Genomic DNA, 18,633 nt, shown 5'->3' on the forward strand with positions numbered 1-18,633 from the left:
TATCATGTCGTGGGGGTTCCCGGACCGCAAAGCCTGTCTCTGAGTTCCTTCTGTTTCCAGAAGGACGTTGCCCTCTGCTCGGTGGATTTAGCTCGTCGCCCCTATGGTGTCTAGGACTGCGAGGCGACTGCCTGGCCCTATTCTGCCTCTGCTGCGAGGGATTGCCGCGACCAGCTTGGGATAAAGGCTGTGCTTCAGGATCCCTTGGTGGGAGATCATCCTGAGGCATTGTAGGCTCGAAGGCCTTTGTGGGCTCGAGGGCTGGATAGACGGGCTAAGATTAGGACCTCTTTGGGGCGGTCCATTTGTGGCCTGATCAGGCTGCGAAGCAGGTACAGCCTGACTCCTAGCCAACTGTAAAGCAGCTTCGAGGGCTGCCATGGCCTCCCTTTGACGGCGGTCCATCTCCGCTTGCCTCTCACTTAGCTCCAGGCGCTGCCGCTCGATTTCTTGTTGCTGCTGCGCCATGATCTCGGCAGCGCTTTCTTGGCTGGCCCTCAGATTGGGCAGTTCATCCTGCAGTACTCCTAGGGTACTCCGCAGTGTCTCGGAGTCTAGCTCCTCTTCATCTAAGTCCAGATGTGGCTCATTTTCTGCCACGTTGGGAGGAGGAGGAGGCGGTTGAGATGGTGCAGCGCTAGCCGCCTGTCCAGTCTTCTTGGTAGGTTTCGCCATTGATGTTTCAACAATCTTGAATCAAGCTCTCAATGAAAGCACCAGAATGTTGACCCTAATTTTGGCCAACTGACACAGAGTCAAATACACTTGACGTGGATAAATGCGTTGAAATGAATGTGATGACGAAAACAATAAGAATACAAGAATTTATAGTGGTTCGGCCCCAGAATCTGGTAATGATCTACGTCCACTTGAATTGTTATTGATATGAGATTCAAAGAGGTGATCAAAGAACTAGGGTTCAATGAGTTTCACTAACCTTTGAAGAAGAAAATACAAATATTCTAGTGTAATCTCTCTAATCTCGAATAATTTTCTAGCCAAAAGGAAAAAGGCCCCCCTCCCTTGAGCTCTCTTCTTCTATTTATAAGCTCATGGAAGATTTACATTAATTTGTTACATATATTCTTTCCTAAATAATCGGATACTCAGGAAATCATGGGAGATAATTTCGGATTCAATCATAACTGCCTAAGATTTCCTCCGTGTATAGCGTTCGTACGACCAGGCTGGTCGTATGAAGAAGTCGATCGCGTGACAATAGATGTCTTCCTGGTCGATAGTCGAGCACGGATTCTGCCAGATGTCAGCCACGTGTATTTAATGTCTGCCATGTCATCCATGTCTGATTGTTGGGTGTACGCCCTCATTTTCCACGGGCTATTAGCGAGCTGAGATATGGCGTAATTATATCAACCACGTGGATCCCACGTGGGCGGAGCTGCTGTTGTCAGGTCCTACCCCTTTAGCTCGAGGTAGCCAAAGGTCTATCAAGACTAATCAAGGGTCGAGTCACGATTATGAAGACCGCAGGCCACAAAGGCGTCCAGCTCGGGGCTCGAGCTGGAGTTGGAAGCTATGACCTTTTATAAAGTCAACCACGCAATGTAAACATGCATATATCAGACATCACGTGTCTGGTATATCCCTGAATTCTCGAACACGCAGCAGGAACGTGCGTGTTCAGGCACCCACGACTGAGATGGGCCGTGCGGCCCATTATCCCCTTTTTTATTGATTAGACCACACTTCATGTGTCAGGTTTTAGGAATTAATCATGAATGTCACAGAAGTGACATGATGGGTAAGAAGGTCACGGGATGACCCCCCTTACCAACCCCCAGGTGCCTTCTCCTATAAATATGGAAAGGCTGGGAGTTGCAAAGGGTTGGATTCTATGGTGTAACAAAATACCTTGTAAAGAATACCAGAAATATAGCAATAATAGTGGCTGGTGGAGTAAAAGAATTTTAACCTTTGAACCACCTAAAAAAAGTGTTTGCATTATCATATTACATTAAGATCACTCATCTATTTCAGTTCAACACTTAGCACTAATCCCATTCTCTTATTTTCTTAATTACCTGTTGGCGAAGAACCGCGTCAACATTGGGATAATAGAGATTTTCAACTTTGTATATTTTTTTATGGATTTTGACATTATTTTTTAAATTTGTATGGGTTTTTTTCCCATGTTTGGATATTTTTTTATTTTACCATTTTTTTTAAATAACCGATTACTAATGTCGAATTAGTTATTTTAAAATGATGTAGCAGTAATTGGTTACCACTATGAATTTTTTTTGGGATATTTGTGGCGAAAGTACTTAAATTATTGTGTTTTTAGAACTTAAGTAACTAAGTTATTTTTTGGCAGCGAAAGTACCTTTCGTCCATGTTTTTGTGCAGTTTAGTGCATTTGTTTGTTGCGTCGTTAAGTCTGCCACCATGGCGTGAAATTTCCTTATAATTTTAGTACTTTCGTCACAAATATCTCTTAAATTTAGTACTTCTGCCACAAATATCCCTTTAATTATGTACTTTTGCTACAAATATCCATTTAATTTGGACTTTTGCATACGTGTTATAATCGAACTTAACGGTAAGAAATGACGGTTGTACTAAACTGCACCAAAACATGGACGGTTGGTACTTTCCCTGCTAAAAAAAATAATTTGGATACGTAAGTGCTACAAACATAATGACTTGGGTACTTTCACCGAATATATCCCTTTTTTTAGTGTTGTGGTGATAACAATTACCACTATGAAATTAGTTTTTATGTGTTTACTAATGCGGTGGTAACTGGTTACCATTATCAATATAACTAGTTACCACTATCAAAATAACTTTCTATGCTAATAAGAATTGTAGATGTGATTTCATACAATTGATTAGACGAGCACCAGCAACTTGTCAAGAACAAAGAGAGAGAGACGAGAGTTCAATTGAGAGCATCGGTGAGGTGTTAGCCAAAGGACTCTGACGCTCAAGTTATTCGGGTTGTAACGAAAGATGATTGAAAGTAATAAAACTATTATGTATATAATGAAAAAGTGACGGATGGATGAGTAATGAAGTGATCAAAGTAATGGTGGCGACGGCAGGACTGAACGGCTGGGTCAAGTCCAATCAGATCAGACTGATTCAACTTGCTTGACTGGATTGCTGAGAAAGAGAGTAGCCTTCGTTTCAATAAGAGAGTAAAAGAGAGTCAAGTGATTATCAGATGTCCCCCCCTCAACCCCTGAGGGTCTTCTTTATAGTCGTTCTCTTCTTTCCATTCTCCCTTCGTCTGTCTCGCCTGTCTGACCCGTTCTTAGTGGTTCCCTCCGATTCTCATGGGAAGAGGGGCGTGCATTTTGATTGCTTCAATGTCCCTGACTGATTGAATGCACCCGGACTTGGGTCTGGGTACCAGCTAGCTCGTTTGGATGGTTGAGCCCATTTACATAGGTTTGGGGCCTTACTTGCTTATTGGGTCTGGCAAGCTAGTTTGGCTGACTAGATGGGCTTTAATTGTAGAAAAATTTTGTCCACTACAACAATCAAATCTAAAACTTTAATAAATAAATAAAAAAACAAGTTACTTAACCTAAACTAATAATGATGGTAACTAATTATTTAGCCAAATCTAAGAATAAAAAAAAAAACTGACCGTGATAGTAAATAGTTACTTAGCCATATATGGGAAAAAATAATCAGATTTGAAACAAGAAAAAAATGAATGTGTTGTCAGATCTAGAAAAAAAAAACCCAGATTTGGAAAAAAAACATAATCAGATAGATCTGAAAACAACCAAGAAGAAAAAGAAATATATAGATTTCAAATCGCAATGATAACTAGTTACTTAGACAGATCTGGAAAAAAAAATTAGATCTAAAGGAAGAAGAAAAACAAATCTGAAAACAACCATTGCAGAAGAAGAAGAGAAGAAAAATGATAAGAATCTAGATCGTTGCTAGAGAAATTTATCGTAATCTTATAGGTGATGCCGAAGAAGATGGCTGGAGAAATGGTGGTGAAAGAATCTTTTTTTAGAAAGCTAAAGAAAAAAGGAATAGCTAGTTAGCTTTTTTAATGAAATTGATGAATTTGTTTATGGTAATATATTTTGAATATTTTATTTAACATTCATATTAAAAAAAAAAAAAATTGTCAACAACCCATATTTTGTGGCATTATTTTTTTGCCATACTTTTGTAAATTTCCCAAAGAAAGAAAAAGTGGTAATTTTTCCCAATGTGTCTATATGGGATTTAACTTTTGCAATAAAATATGGAAAAAAAACTTATTATAGAAATATATATGAAACAAACTAAAAACATTTTTTTGGGAACTAATTCTCATATTCAAATCACAATTAATACAATAAATAAAATAATTCCAAACCATTAAAGCATATATGAATATATTCTTGGTATATACTATAATGTTACATAAATTATTATCGTTATATTCTATACGGTAGTATATATATCTTTATATATTTAATAATTATATTAATATAAATTTAAATATTATAATAATAATATTTAACACACAATCCTAATTTTTTTTCATCATTTATACATATATTTTTTTTAAAAATGCATTATTCTTTTTATTATTACTTAATATTACTTATATAAATATATACTTATATAATTAAATAATAAAAACATTATGAATACATTATATATTGTGTTTGTACAAAATTTATGAGTGTGTAACTACATAAAAAAAAAAGTAAAATAACATCATTATTCTATCCAAAATGAACAAATTTCTTCAGTGATTTGAAGAATATCATAGTCGAACATTTTGTACTTTGAATAGAAGTACGTAGAGTGATTTGTTATTTAAAAAATTATCACATTATCTAAATAATATTTTTGGTTTATTTTTTTTAAATATATTTATGTCATTTTTTTATAATTTATATAAAAAATTAAATAAATATAATAAAAATAAATAAATATATTTTTTATTGCATCTTGCTTTCACAAAGTCACTTGCAAAGTTGTGTGGCAGCTGCCTCCACTCAAATTTCTTTTTTTTTTTAATTGAAAATTTTCAATTTTATATATGTATATATATAATACATATTAGTATAATATTTTTGTTGTTGCTTAATATGCCCCACTATTTTTTTGTACTTAAACTACTCCCACCGTATTAAATCTTTGGCTTTGTAACTATATATAAATATATATAATTTTAATGGTTACTACCTATTGATGATTATTTTAATATTAACTATTAGATTAAGATCAATGATCTATATTTATAGTTGTTAATTAATATTTCTAAAAATAAAATTTGATTTTTTCAAATTTTGGAAAGGTTATCTGATGAAAATCGTGTATTTATTATGAAAATATAATATTGTAAATTTTTCATTTTTCAAATGCATGTTAATTTCTAAATATAGCTAGTGTTATCCCCATTTCCTGTCAGGGTTTTGGGCCTTCGCCCCGGCCCACGGTCAGGGGACCAACTCGGTATTTGGGCCTTGCCCGAGGACTCCGGACTGGGCCTGCATATATGGGTCCAGGACGTTCCTCCGGGTTCGTCTCCAGCTTGAACGGTCCCGGCAATGTCCGGAGTGCCTGGACTGTCGCGGCCATCGCATCCCCGTCCCGGCCCTGGAATGGTCCGGGCTCGGAGTAAATGTAGCGGGCCAGGGGTAAACGAACCTGGACCGCTTCTTCCCCAGGCGTCCAGTGTAACACCCTCACTTATTTTAGTTAAAACCATATTTGAGGTGTTACGTTTTAAAACTATATCATAATTTATTACTGCAAAAGTTTGGACATTTTTTTTTTTTTTTTTTTTTTAAAACTTGAAAACTTATTTCACATTATTTACATTAAACATAAAGTGGGTCTCAAACATATTATACATAAGTATTAAATAACCCAATTTATTTTCAAAACATAACTTCACACTTTATTACAAACATCTCACTAATAATTGAAATAACCCACAAAAGGTCGATATGTTCATATGTACAAATCAGGGTCAGGACCATGCTTCAGTTCTCCTCATGTCATTCACACATTTCTTTCTCTACCTGCAACACAAGACAACTGTGAGCCTAAAGCTCAGTAAGCAAAGTAATGCATGCAATGCTAATGATTACCCAATATCAATGGACATACACAACTTCTTTTTAAATTTTGGGCCCCTTAATATTGTGCACACTGTTTGAATTGGTCAATGCCTACAGGGCTTGTTACACATACAATATAAAATCCCATGGGTTCTCCTCCGGCTAGCCATCACCACAGTAGGGCACATTAAAAACCTTATTCCATCGTTGCCCCGTCAGGCTCAAGAGTTAAGGCGGCCACACACTGTGGTGTCAATACATATAACAATAACTCATATGGAGGAGAAATAAAAACGGAAATATGGCAAACAATATAATTGGTTCACTAAACCTAGCCCAAATTATTGGGCAGCCACTATAAGCCTACTATAGGCCTCCGTTTACACTTATTAACACTTTCATTTGCCTTTTCAAAACAGTGGCACTGAACTTAACTTCTTATTACAACTTTCTTTTATGTTGCACAAAACTTGCAAAGGTATCATATAATTAATCATCATAATATCATGCATGGTCTTATATCATATAATAATTTACCATATCACTATTATGCCATGCATACAAATTTATGATGAAGTGTCACTGTATGTTAATACCACTTACTCACAAAATATTCATATAATGCATACTTTCACATAACACATAATTCTTGTGTTGCAGTTGAGTACTTTACTTACCTTTTGTCCACAATATATTTCACCGTGTAACAAGTGATGTCTTAGGTGTTGATATGCTTATCCTGACAATGGCATGGATTTCTCATCACAATGAAGGCAGTAAGACATTGAAATATCATTTAAAAATACCCATAAAACATCATATCAACTTTCATACCCAAAACATGCCTAAAACGCCTTAAACCACCTAGATCGAGCATTAGATTTATCTTAGACATTTGGGGAAATTTTGACAGAGTTTCCCCTTAATTTTAGCTATCCTCAAATATCAAAATCCACCAATAATCAACATCAATTAACCTGCCATAACCATATATCCCAAATACCAACATGATTCATCATAAAGTTATCATATACCGATTTTGATAAAATTCTTATCTCCTAGATCATCATCCAAATTAAATGAGTCTCCACATCTATTAAAACATTTATAAACATATATACTCTCTTATAAACTCAATCAAATAACCAAAAATCATCTTGTACTCCAAGAACCCCAAAAACCTCATAAAACACAAAATTTCACTTACCGAGCAACTTTTCGGTGAAAACAATCTCTTCAAGCTTTTCTAAACCTCAAACCACTTGGAAACCCCAAGAAATATCTTAAAAATGATAAAACACCATATATAAGCTTTCAGAAAAATTCAAAAACATAGTTTAACTTCCAAGTACAAGAACTTACCATAAAAAGGCTAGAACTAAGCTTAATCTACTTCTTTGGCTTTGCTTTCACTTGGATCTCCTTAGAATTTCTTCAAACCAGCCAAGAAATGGTTTTTGGTTTTCTTTTCTCTCTGTTTTTCAGAATAATGGTCGTGCAAAGTGATAAGGTTTGATGAAAATTCCTTATTTTCAATGATTTAGCCTTATTGTCAAAAGTTGACACCTTTCATCTCATCATTTCACCTTTTGACTTATGAAAACCTTATCACTTCAATAATTTCGACTTAATAATCTGCTAGGCCTATTATCCTTATGTGTAAAACACTCACACCAAACCTTAGGTCCATATGACTTCATACCCAATAGTTATGCTTACCCGATCGAGCGTAGTGCACTTATGCTAAGCTCGTTTTGACTTTGCATCAATACCACTGATTATGTATACCTCCCATCAAGAATTGATCTAATGGTTCTAAAACCATTTTTACATCATCAATGAGACCTTAATCATACCTCGATTACATTTGGTAAATCCATAAATACTCAATTTTACACCGAAATACTAGTAATCAACATTGTACTATTTTTCACTACTTAACCTATTTTGCCTTCTATATCTCACTTTCATCACTTAATTCCATGCCTTGTCCATATTTTTCATACTTTCTTATATCTTGAGCACATCAAACACCCATAAAAGACAACTCAAATTCCACAAGGTTAATAATATTGAGCATACATATAGACATCACATACACAACTTTTATACTTATACATGAGAACACTTATAAGAATATGCATATGCTCAAATTATACATATTGTATGATATGTAATGCAATGCAATCATGTGATTATTGGCTATATATATCAAAATAATGTGGGTGCTACATCCAGGACACTGAAACCGCCTCATTTCGCGTGAGCCTTGTCCCCCCACTTTTCACCTGCAGAAAGGGTCACCTTGGGATTATCTGCTGGCGTGTCAGGACTGCACAGCCAAGTACTCTGACCGGTCTTGTCTCCCAAATCGGCCTCGCGACTCGAAGTGGTCAGAGCCAAAGCGCCGTTTTGTCGGGGGAATGCTTGCGTCTCAGGGCAACTAATTGGGCCTGAGCTGGTTTGGAGTTGGTGTGCTGTATATCTTTTTAGCTGGGGCCTCCACTAGGGAGGTCCCTTGTGCACATTCCTCGGATGGGTCCGGGTCAGATCCGGCCCAAACCAGATGTCTCCCTCGTCTTATAAATACAAGTTGTAATACAACGTAGAAAAGGGAGAGAAGGCAGAACCCATGTTCAAATATAATTAGAAAACTCCATTGTAAAAGCTTATCCTAGCTCTAATACAGATTTATACATGGACTCGTGGACTAAGGCTAGTTAACGCCCCAACCACGTAAAACTCTTGCGTCGATCTTCCATTTTCATTATTATTATCAGTAAATACCCTTCATTAAGATAGTTGCCGAAAATCTCGGTAAACAGCTAGTGTCTCTCATTAATTGGAAATAACATTAATTATGACAAAAAAAAACTAAATTCAAAATTAATGTAGAAAACAAATATTTACATGTTAGTGACTTGCTATAAGTCACTATGTTGTCACATAATCATAATTGTTAGTACCTATGAGTAGTAACCATTAAAAAATCTTCTATATATATTATATAATGATGTTCATTATAGTCATGACAAATTTTTCGCATGTTTTTTGGAAATTCTAAATATTTATTTTGCCTAAAACAAGTAGTAATGTATTGGTACAACAAAATATATTATCCATGTTTAAATTTTGCTTTCGGCACAATAAATTATTTATAATTTTCCAGAAACATATGAGAAATTTGCTATTACTACAACGAACACTATTATATAAAAGAAATGAGGTCTTAACTTATTCACCTACCAAAAATGGTATAGTGTCATACCAATATGGCAAACAAATATGTTGTACCACAAACGCTCCCTAATTATATAAACTCTACCTAATTTTTTTTATATATATATATGTTATTAGATTAAAATTAATCTAGATGCATAACAATCTTAATGCGGAATAAACAGATTGTTACATAAAATAGTATAATCAAATATTGTACCTCCAGCCATTGCTATTGATAATCTCGTTCTATAAACTTTAGATCTACAAAAGAAAAGAAAGAAAATAAGAGAAATTATAACGAGTACACGGGCTTCCAAGCTCTCACTATCTCTTTAGATGGAGTTACTGAAAGTCAGAATGAGCAGTGAGTTTGGGGACCAGTACTCTATTTTTATAGGGTGAGACCTACCATCAGAGTCTCTTTCACAGTTACAGAGATTGGGATATTCTCTCAACTTAATTGATATATTTCCTCCATTTGTTAGGAAGTTCAAATTGGACTTAACAGATAAATGTTGACAATTAATTTTGATATATTAAATAAATAAAAATTCAATTAGTTATAACAAATTAATTTTTTAATATATATAGTTATAAAATATTCCAACATATGTATCTTGTAAGTAAACATGGGATCGAGATCGGTAGCCACTGAACTTCATCTTCTTCCTTTTTCTTTTTCTGGCTCTTCCTTTCCGTCAATGGCACGACTGAACGTCACTCTTTCTCTCTCAACTTGTTCAATGGAAAATACTTTAACCATGGTGGAGATGGAGAATCTTATTGCAGGATCTTTCTAACTTGGCACATCAACATGGTTTAGAACAAAAATTCATTTAATTAAAATTGAGTGGATTCAATTCAATAATAAATGGTAAGAAAACTAAAAATTATTCTAACTAGAATTCGACCATATGTATATTAAATTTAATAATGATTCATGTTTCTATTTGACACAATATGTTATATCAAATAATTATTATTGTGTTTAATTTTTGTGATAATAGTAATAGGAATAAATGGGATAAGCTCATTTATATTTAGGCCATGAGCATCCACATAACCACTATAATAGTTTTTTTTTTTTTTAAATTATAGTGGCAACTAGTAATTAGTCTATGAAATCCTAAAAATATGATAAGTACCATTGAAAACGTAAAAAGTTTAGTAACCAATTAGTGATCATATTTTTCATAGTAGTAATGGATTACCCATTTGAAACTAACAAAAAAAAGTTAAAGTAGTTAATGTGTAGTATTTTTTAGATTATAAAAAAGAGTAACATGTTTCTGTTGAAAACATAAAAGTTTGGTAACCAAGTTATTGTATCGATTTTCCATAGTAGTAACCAATTACCAATTTGAAACTAAAAAATTGGTAACAAGTTAATGTGTGGTGTTTTTATATTTAAAAAATCAGTAGCAAGTTAATTAAAAGGAGATCAAGTAGTTACAGGGCCGGCCCATGAGTATTGGGGGCCCAAGGCAAATTTTAGTATTTTTACAATATTTATATATAAAATGGTATTTTTGTATAAAAAAAATATCACTTTTGGGCATTTTTATTTGGGGGCCTAGGCACAAGCCCACCTATGCATAAGGACCGGCCCTAAGTAGTTATTGTATTTTATTAAATATAATTAATAAACACGGTTAGAACATACACATATAGTATAATTTTTAAGGTGGAAACAATTTCATACAACACTTGTGAATAAAAAAAACTAATTTGATAGTAGTAACTGGTTACCATCACATGAGTTACTATTTTTCTTAGTTTCATATTACATGATAACTAATTCCCTATATTTACGGTAATATAGGTAATAAATATGGGTAATTGATTACCGATAAATTAAACATATGCCAGAGTAATCAATTACCATTTTTCTTATTTTTAAATTGCATTATAACCTGTTACTCATATTTACAATAATATGGGTGATATTATTTCAAGTAATATGGTGATTGTACACATATTAAAACATGATGGTAATCTAATACTTAACCTAAATCTAAAAAAAAAAAAATGGAAAAAGTAAATTTGTACGTGAAATTTGTTGTTGTACAGTATATTTTGAAAGGGAAATATGACATATTATGTATTATAATATACCATAAATATGCTAACAAAATTAATTATCCAAAAATTATGTCATTTTGTAAAATTTGGACACAATTGCCCCTCTCTCTAAAACTATCTCTCATCCCCTCTCTCATTCTCTATCATCATTACCATCGTCCTCTCCATTGGCGCTGCCACCTTCTATCACCATTGAAGAATCCCATCGAATATCTCTCTTCATTTTTTTTATGTTTTAATGATTCAAAATGCAATCATCGAAATTGTGTGTTCTACATACAAATTTTAAAATTTTACATGATCTAATCTTGTAAATCTCGAAAAAAAATACTAGAATTAAAAAAAAAATCAACTAGAATGGACATTTGATTGAAAAGATATGAACCTCCAAAGTTTTTTATCAAATTTTAGCACAAAACATCGAAATTGCATTAAAAAATCATTGTTTTTTTTCTTCAAAAATCAAGTTTTCATAATTGCATCACAAAAACATCAAAACAACATCGATTGTGTATCAAAAAGCATTGATTTTGCATAAAAAAAGCATCGTTTTGACAAAAATTTAAGTTTTCATGATTGCATCGCAAGAGCATCGAAACAACATCGATTTTGCATCGAAAAAACATCGTTTTGGCAAAAAAAAAAAATCAAGTTTTCATTATTGCATTGCAAGAACATTAAAACAACATTGATTTTGCATCGAAAAAATATCGTTTTGGCAAAAAAAATCAAGTTTTCATGATTGCATCGCAAGAACATCGAAGCAACATCGATTTTGCATCGAAAAAGCATAGTTTTTCGGTTATGTATATTTATGTCTTATGTCACTATTATAGTTTTGAAAATATAATTGATAGAGTAATTTAAATAATTTAATATGAAATTTTAAAATATATAATGAAAAATTATTATGACTCATTTATTATTTTTATTTTTAATTTATTTACCTTATATAGATGACTTTATTATTTTTTTGTTTTTTTAGATTTATTTACTTAATTTAGATGACTTTAAAACTAATAGTGTAATCAAACTATAAAAAAATATTAAATCTAATGTAAACCAACATTTTTCATTAATCCCATATTTATAATATATAAAGATAATAAAATAGTATTGGAAAATTTTATTTAAGAAAAAAATGGGAATATAATACGTACGAAATTGAGCAAATCAGCTAAATTATAATTAAAAAGTTTTTTTTTTTTAAATGTAAAAACTAATGAATGGTCAATAATAATAATAAAAAAAACATAATACAACATACAAAATGACAAAAGTAAAGTAATCTATATTAATTAATAGTAAAGATTTTTAAAAAAATATGGGAAAATAAATTTCATATATTTGACTAAAACAAGTCATTCCTTAAAAAAATGAGAAAAGTTGAAAAAGTCATATTTGTGTAAAAGTTTTAAAATTCTCATATTAGATTTAATGTCCACAATTGATAAAGCCCAAAAACAAGAGAAAACTATATATCTTACTAGAGGCTAACACACAAAGTTCAAAATAAAGGCTACACTAGACCAATATATTACTATTAAGAGCTTGTTTTATCTTCTTGGGAAATTTCATACTTTTGAGTAATTTTAGATTTGATTTATATGGCAGAATTTGAAGATATATGCTTTCTAATACTTCATAGTTATTAATTATGCCAAGTTTACTAATTATTACAAAATTATGCTATCTATTTCTACTTCTCATTTCCTCTCATTTTCATTTTTTTTTTCTCTCTCTACCTGTGACGACAGAGCACCACCTCAACGCCAACCTCCATTAACGTCACCCTGACCATCGAACGAACTATCAACCATACCATTACTCTACATATACATCAATTTTTTTTTTAATATTTTTAATGATTCAAAACTTAAACCTATGAAAATCTTCACTTAAGGCAATAGTTTATATATGGTTCGAATACTTCTGTGCATAATTCTTTTATTTTGCTTACGATTTTTTACCTCATGAAATATGAAATTTGCAAAATTCCAAACAATTTTGATACGAATCAATAGTTCCGTCAAAACTTAATTTTGGAAGATAAAATCAATGGTTCTATCAAAACTTAATTTTGAAAGTCGAAATCAATGGTTCACTCAAAACTTGATTTAGAAAGTCAAAAGAAATGCAAAATCGATAGTTCAATACAAACTTGATTTTGGAATTCAAAAGCAATGCAAATCATGGTTCCATCAAAACTTGATTATGGAAGTCAATTTTTGATGCAATTCGATGGTTTTAATAAAAATTGAAGAAACTCTGTATGTGGTTAAAATTTTGCATAAAATTTTATAAGAACTTTAAAAAGTCATAACTTTTCACTTGGTTGTCTATTTAAAATGATTTTTTTTTTAATTTTAGTATATTTTTTTTAAGATCTACACATGCCAAACTTTCACTATTTTCTAAAAAAAAATAATTTTGGCAACTAAATTCATGTTTTTAGTGCCATTTTTAGCAAATTATTGATGCTTTATTTCAATTTTACATCAAAATTATTTCCCAAATTCTAACTTTGATAGAACAATATTTTGCATCAATTTTGTCCTCCAAAATAGTAAAGTTGGCATATTTTTTTAAATATGAGACACTAGGATGCATAGAAGCTAATGTTAGGAAAATATAAATTTGCTTCAATGGAAATTGATAATAATATTACAACTCTATGCAAAATATTATAATAGACAAGGATTGATTAAATAAAGTGTTACAACTCTATAACTGAAAATACAAATAAAAAGGAAATGAAGAAGATGATGAAGAAGAAGAGAATAGTAAAATACAACTCTAAGCAAAATGTTACAAATAAAGTAAAGTATTTGAAACAAAAGTAAAGAAAAGATTACAACTCTTGAACAAGAAATACAAGTAAAGGAACAAGAGAATAAGAAGAAAACAATACAATAGAAAGAAGAACAGAAATGCAAGAAACTCTCACTTACACAACCTAAGTGAAGAGGGTTGGGGATCACTAACTTGAACAAGGTTTAAAACCTTTGTCCAAAAGCTTATTTCTCCCTAACTCAAGCACCAAGGGATCTCTCTCAGATATTGGAAAAGCTTTCTGGAATTATCAAGCCTCAAGGTGCTTCTAGCCAAGTGCTCTAATGGATAGAAATGTTGTGTCTTACAAGTGAGCATTAGGCTCCTATTTATAGAGTTTCGAGACACCCTTTGAATTTCAAATTCCACCAACCCCCATGACTGTTACCAATGATTAATTGGATGTTTTATGGAATTAAAATAGAGATTTGAGAGTTACTTTGCTTTTGGAAACGTTCAAAATTGGATAAAAATCAAAGTTGGAAGAGGCTGTCAGGCACTAGGGCCGCGGCGCCTGGTAACAAGCGCCGCGGCCCTCAGTCAGTTCCAACAACTATTTTTTCAGTTTTTTTTCAAAACGTTCCAATTTATTCCCACTTGATTTTGTAACTTCCATACACAATATGGGAGTTAAAATCACATCTCTATCAGCCATTTCTCATATGGCTTTAAGAAATTCATCTCAAAATTATGTAACAACAAATCTACACAATAATGGGTGATATTTTAGGAGTTACAAATTTGTGATGAATTTGTAACACCAAATATATTACATGTTTGGATATTTCACTTATATCCAAATAATGTAACTCTCTATTATATGTTACAATATGTGACACTCTATGTCACATTTATTTAATCTAAAACATTATATTATAAAATAATATAATATTACATTATATTATAAAATAATATAACATTCCCCCACTAGATTAAATAGTCATCTATTGTAACACGTATTTAATCAATCATTATATTTAAAAATATAACATATCCCTCACTTGATTAAATAAGAACTCTCTCTTATAGGAGTCATTGCATTGATGCATAAAGTAAAGTGTTTTTCAACTTGAACTTTACTATAGTGTAATTATCACAAAATTTGTCGAAAATTTGATTACACTAGGCATTGAACCATCTTTTCATGATGACAAATCGGTGATAATACACACACCTTTGCGATGTTCACTTGAGACCTCTATGTCTCGCTTTGCACTGTTAATGGCCATGTGCACTTTCCATTCGTGGACGTTCTTGAGAATACTCCCAATTCTCATGAGAGGCGGCACCACCCCTAGGTCCATATAGGTAGAATTCTTACAGTATTTTGTTACAAAAAATACTTGTCTTTACAAGACTGAATTCTATTAAAAAACCTTTCGGTTTTAACCCTCCACTTGGTAACACACAAATACTCAATATCTCAGATGGGACTTGTTTTGAGTACAACTAATATTCAATTGATTGACTTGTTATTACCTATTGAACCTAACACTGGTTGAATAACTAGTGTTAAGATAGGTTACCGTCAATCGTGAATCTCTTTAGGGAGTTTAAGTCCCATCCCTCGAGATGATGCGGCCACTAAATCCCTCGTTAGTGGCTTAGTGAAAGGATCCGCCAGATTTTCACTTGTTCTCACATAGGATATTGAGATGACTCCTCTTTGAATCAATTCTCTTACATATCCATGTCTTAGACTAATGTGTCTAGACTTCCCATTATACACTCCGATGTATGCTCTAGCCAATGTCGCTTGGCTATCACAATGTATCGATATAGTAGATACATTCTCTTTGATTAGGGGAATCTCTATCAACAGATCCCTTAACCATTCGGCCTCTTTGTCGGTAGCAGCTAGAGCTATGAACTCTGCTTCCATAGTGGAATGAGATATACAGGTTTGTTTCTTGGAACCCCAAGAAATTGCACCTCCACCAAGTGTAAATACCCAACCAGTTGTGGACAAGTTGTCCCCAATATTGGATATCCAACTTGCATCTGTATATCCTTCTAATATCGAAGGAAATTTGGAGTAGTGAAGGTTTAGTCCTTTGGTTTTCTTGAGATAACCTAGGACTCTTCCAATTTCCTTCCAGTGATCCACACTTGGATTACTTGTAAACCTACTAAGTTTACTTACCGCAAATGTTATATCAGGTCTAGTACACTGGGCAGTGTACATTAGACTCCCTATAGCACTAGCGTACTCCAATTGAGCCACCGCTCTTCCTTCATTCTTCTCTAGTTTTACACTATGATCGAATGGAGTATTGACATCTTTAACCTTGAGATGGTTAAATTTGTTCAATACTTTCTCAACGTAGTGGGCTTGCCCTAGTGCAAAACCCTCACTATGTTTCTTTACTTTGATACCGAGTATGGTATCAACTTCTCCAAGATCTTTCATCATGAAGGTTGATGATAGAAACATCTTCGTTTCTTCTATCCCTTTCATGCTATTACTTAGAATAAGCATGTCATCCACATATAAGCAAACAATGATCACATATCCCTTACAAGTTTTGGAATACAAACACTTGTCTCCATTGTTATGTCTAAACCCATTAGACATGATGGCTTGATCAAATTTCTCATGCCATTGCTTGGGAGCTTGTTTCAATCCATATAAGGATTTTACAAGTCTACAAACTTTATGTTCATATTTTGGTAGGACAAACCCTTCAGGTTGTTCCATATAGACCTCCTCATTGAGGTCACCATTAAGGAATGCCGTTTTGACATCCATTTGATGAACATACAAGTTGTGTATAGAAGCTAAAGCGAACAAAATTCTTATAGAAGTTGTTCTTGCAACAGGCGCATAGGTATCGAAATAATCGATAACCTCTTTTTGCCTAAACCCTTTAGCTACTAATCTAGCTTTAAAGGTTTGGATAGTGCCATCAGTGTGGTATTTTTCTCCTAAATACCCACTTACACCCAATTGGCTTAGACCCTGGTGGGAGGTCTACCAATTCTCAAGTGTTATTGGAGAGAATGGAATCCATCTCATCATTGATGGCTTCTTTCCAAAATGCACAATCTCTTGATTGCATAGCTTCTCTATAAGTCTTAGGATCATCCTCAACGAGAAGTACAATAGGAATTTTCCTAATGACTTCCTCTCTATTTCCTTCTACCATGTAGAATGAAATTCATTGAGAATCTATCTCATCCACTACTAGACTTTTATGATTTTTAAGCCTTTGACTTCTTCTAGGTTCAAAGGGTTGCTTACATCCTTTTGAGAATTCTCCTCTTGAGAATCAACTTTGGATGTAGAAGCTTGAGAATTGTTCTCATATAACAAATTCTCCTTTAGAGATGTTGAAGCTTGAGAATTGTTGTCACCTAACATATTCTCAAAGAATTCAACTTCTCTAGATTCAATCATAATATTATACTCTAAGTCTAATAGCCTATAAGCTTTGCTATTGTTGGCATAACCAACAAAAACACACTTTATGGCTCTTGAACCTAACTTTGTTCTATTAGGTTCGTTTTTCTTGCAATATGCAAGACACCCCCACACTTTGAAGTACCCTATGTTGGGTTTTCTTCCTTTCCATAACTCATATGAAGATATAAATACCATGTGAAAATTTTCAAGCAAATAATCACTAATTTCGCTTTTAGTTGTCTAAATGATCTCAAAATGACTTAAACAACTTTTGTGCGTTTTCTAAGAGTCTTTTTGACATTCTTTTGAAAACATCATTTTGACATCCATTGATTTTCTCATCAAAGTCAATTTGAAGATGTCAATTTTTAAGCACTTAAATCAAAGAAAATAAACTCTCAATGATTTATTTAAAGACTTTGATTTCTAATGCTTTAGTTTAAAAAATTATCTCCTCATTGAGATTAATTTAAAACATATCACCATCTTTAACAAGAATGAATAAAATTCTCTTCAACCTTATTCACTATTGGTATAAAGATTCAAAATTGCTTCTCCAATTTTGTAATGTCACCTCATTGAGACATTAAATATTTGAGAATTATTGTCACTAAGTAATTCTCGAATCTTTTATCTTTTGACCACACTTTAGACTCCAAGCCTATAGGTCAATATTTCATTCCATAATTTTGGATTCTCTTAATCCATTTTCTTGCAATAGCAAGACTCTTATCAAAAGATGTAACCCTTTTAGGTTCATCTTTTCTTATCTCATAAGTTGAGATGGTCAACACTTAAATGAGAAATTTTAATTTCTCAAATAGTTCTCTTTATTTACCAAATAAATGGTAATTCATCACATTGCAATAAAATATGATAAAACATATTTATATTATTATCACTGTTGACGCCGTTTTCGTTAACAGTGAAATAAGAGCACGAAAATAGTAAATGGTTATGGCCAGAAAAATACAATGAGACAAACATGATTTTTTACGTAGTTCAGCAGTTAACTCTTCTTAGTCCACGAGTCTTTGTTAT

At 32.8% G+C, this 18,633-nt stretch overlaps 1 long non-coding RNA gene across 1 annotated transcript; it reads right to left on the reverse strand.

The window, feature by feature from the left end:
* Positions 1–5,791: 5,791 nt before the first annotated feature.
* LOC133802606 (uncharacterized) lies at positions 5,792–7,573 on the reverse strand. Its single transcript, XR_009877400.1, has 4 exons — positions 7,416–7,573; positions 7,261–7,335; positions 6,731–6,792; positions 5,792–6,014 (listed from the first exon to the last, which is right to left on the reverse strand). It is a non-coding gene; the product is annotated as an uncharacterized LOC133802606 (long non-coding RNA).
* Positions 7,574–18,633: the final 11,060 nt, after the last annotated feature.

The sequence above is a fragment of the Humulus lupulus genome, chromosome 9 (genome assembly GCF_963169125.1).
Source record: "Humulus lupulus chromosome 9, drHumLupu1.1, whole genome shotgun sequence".
In the NCBI taxonomy this organism is placed as follows: Eukaryota; Viridiplantae; Streptophyta; class Magnoliopsida; order Rosales; family Cannabaceae; genus Humulus; species Humulus lupulus.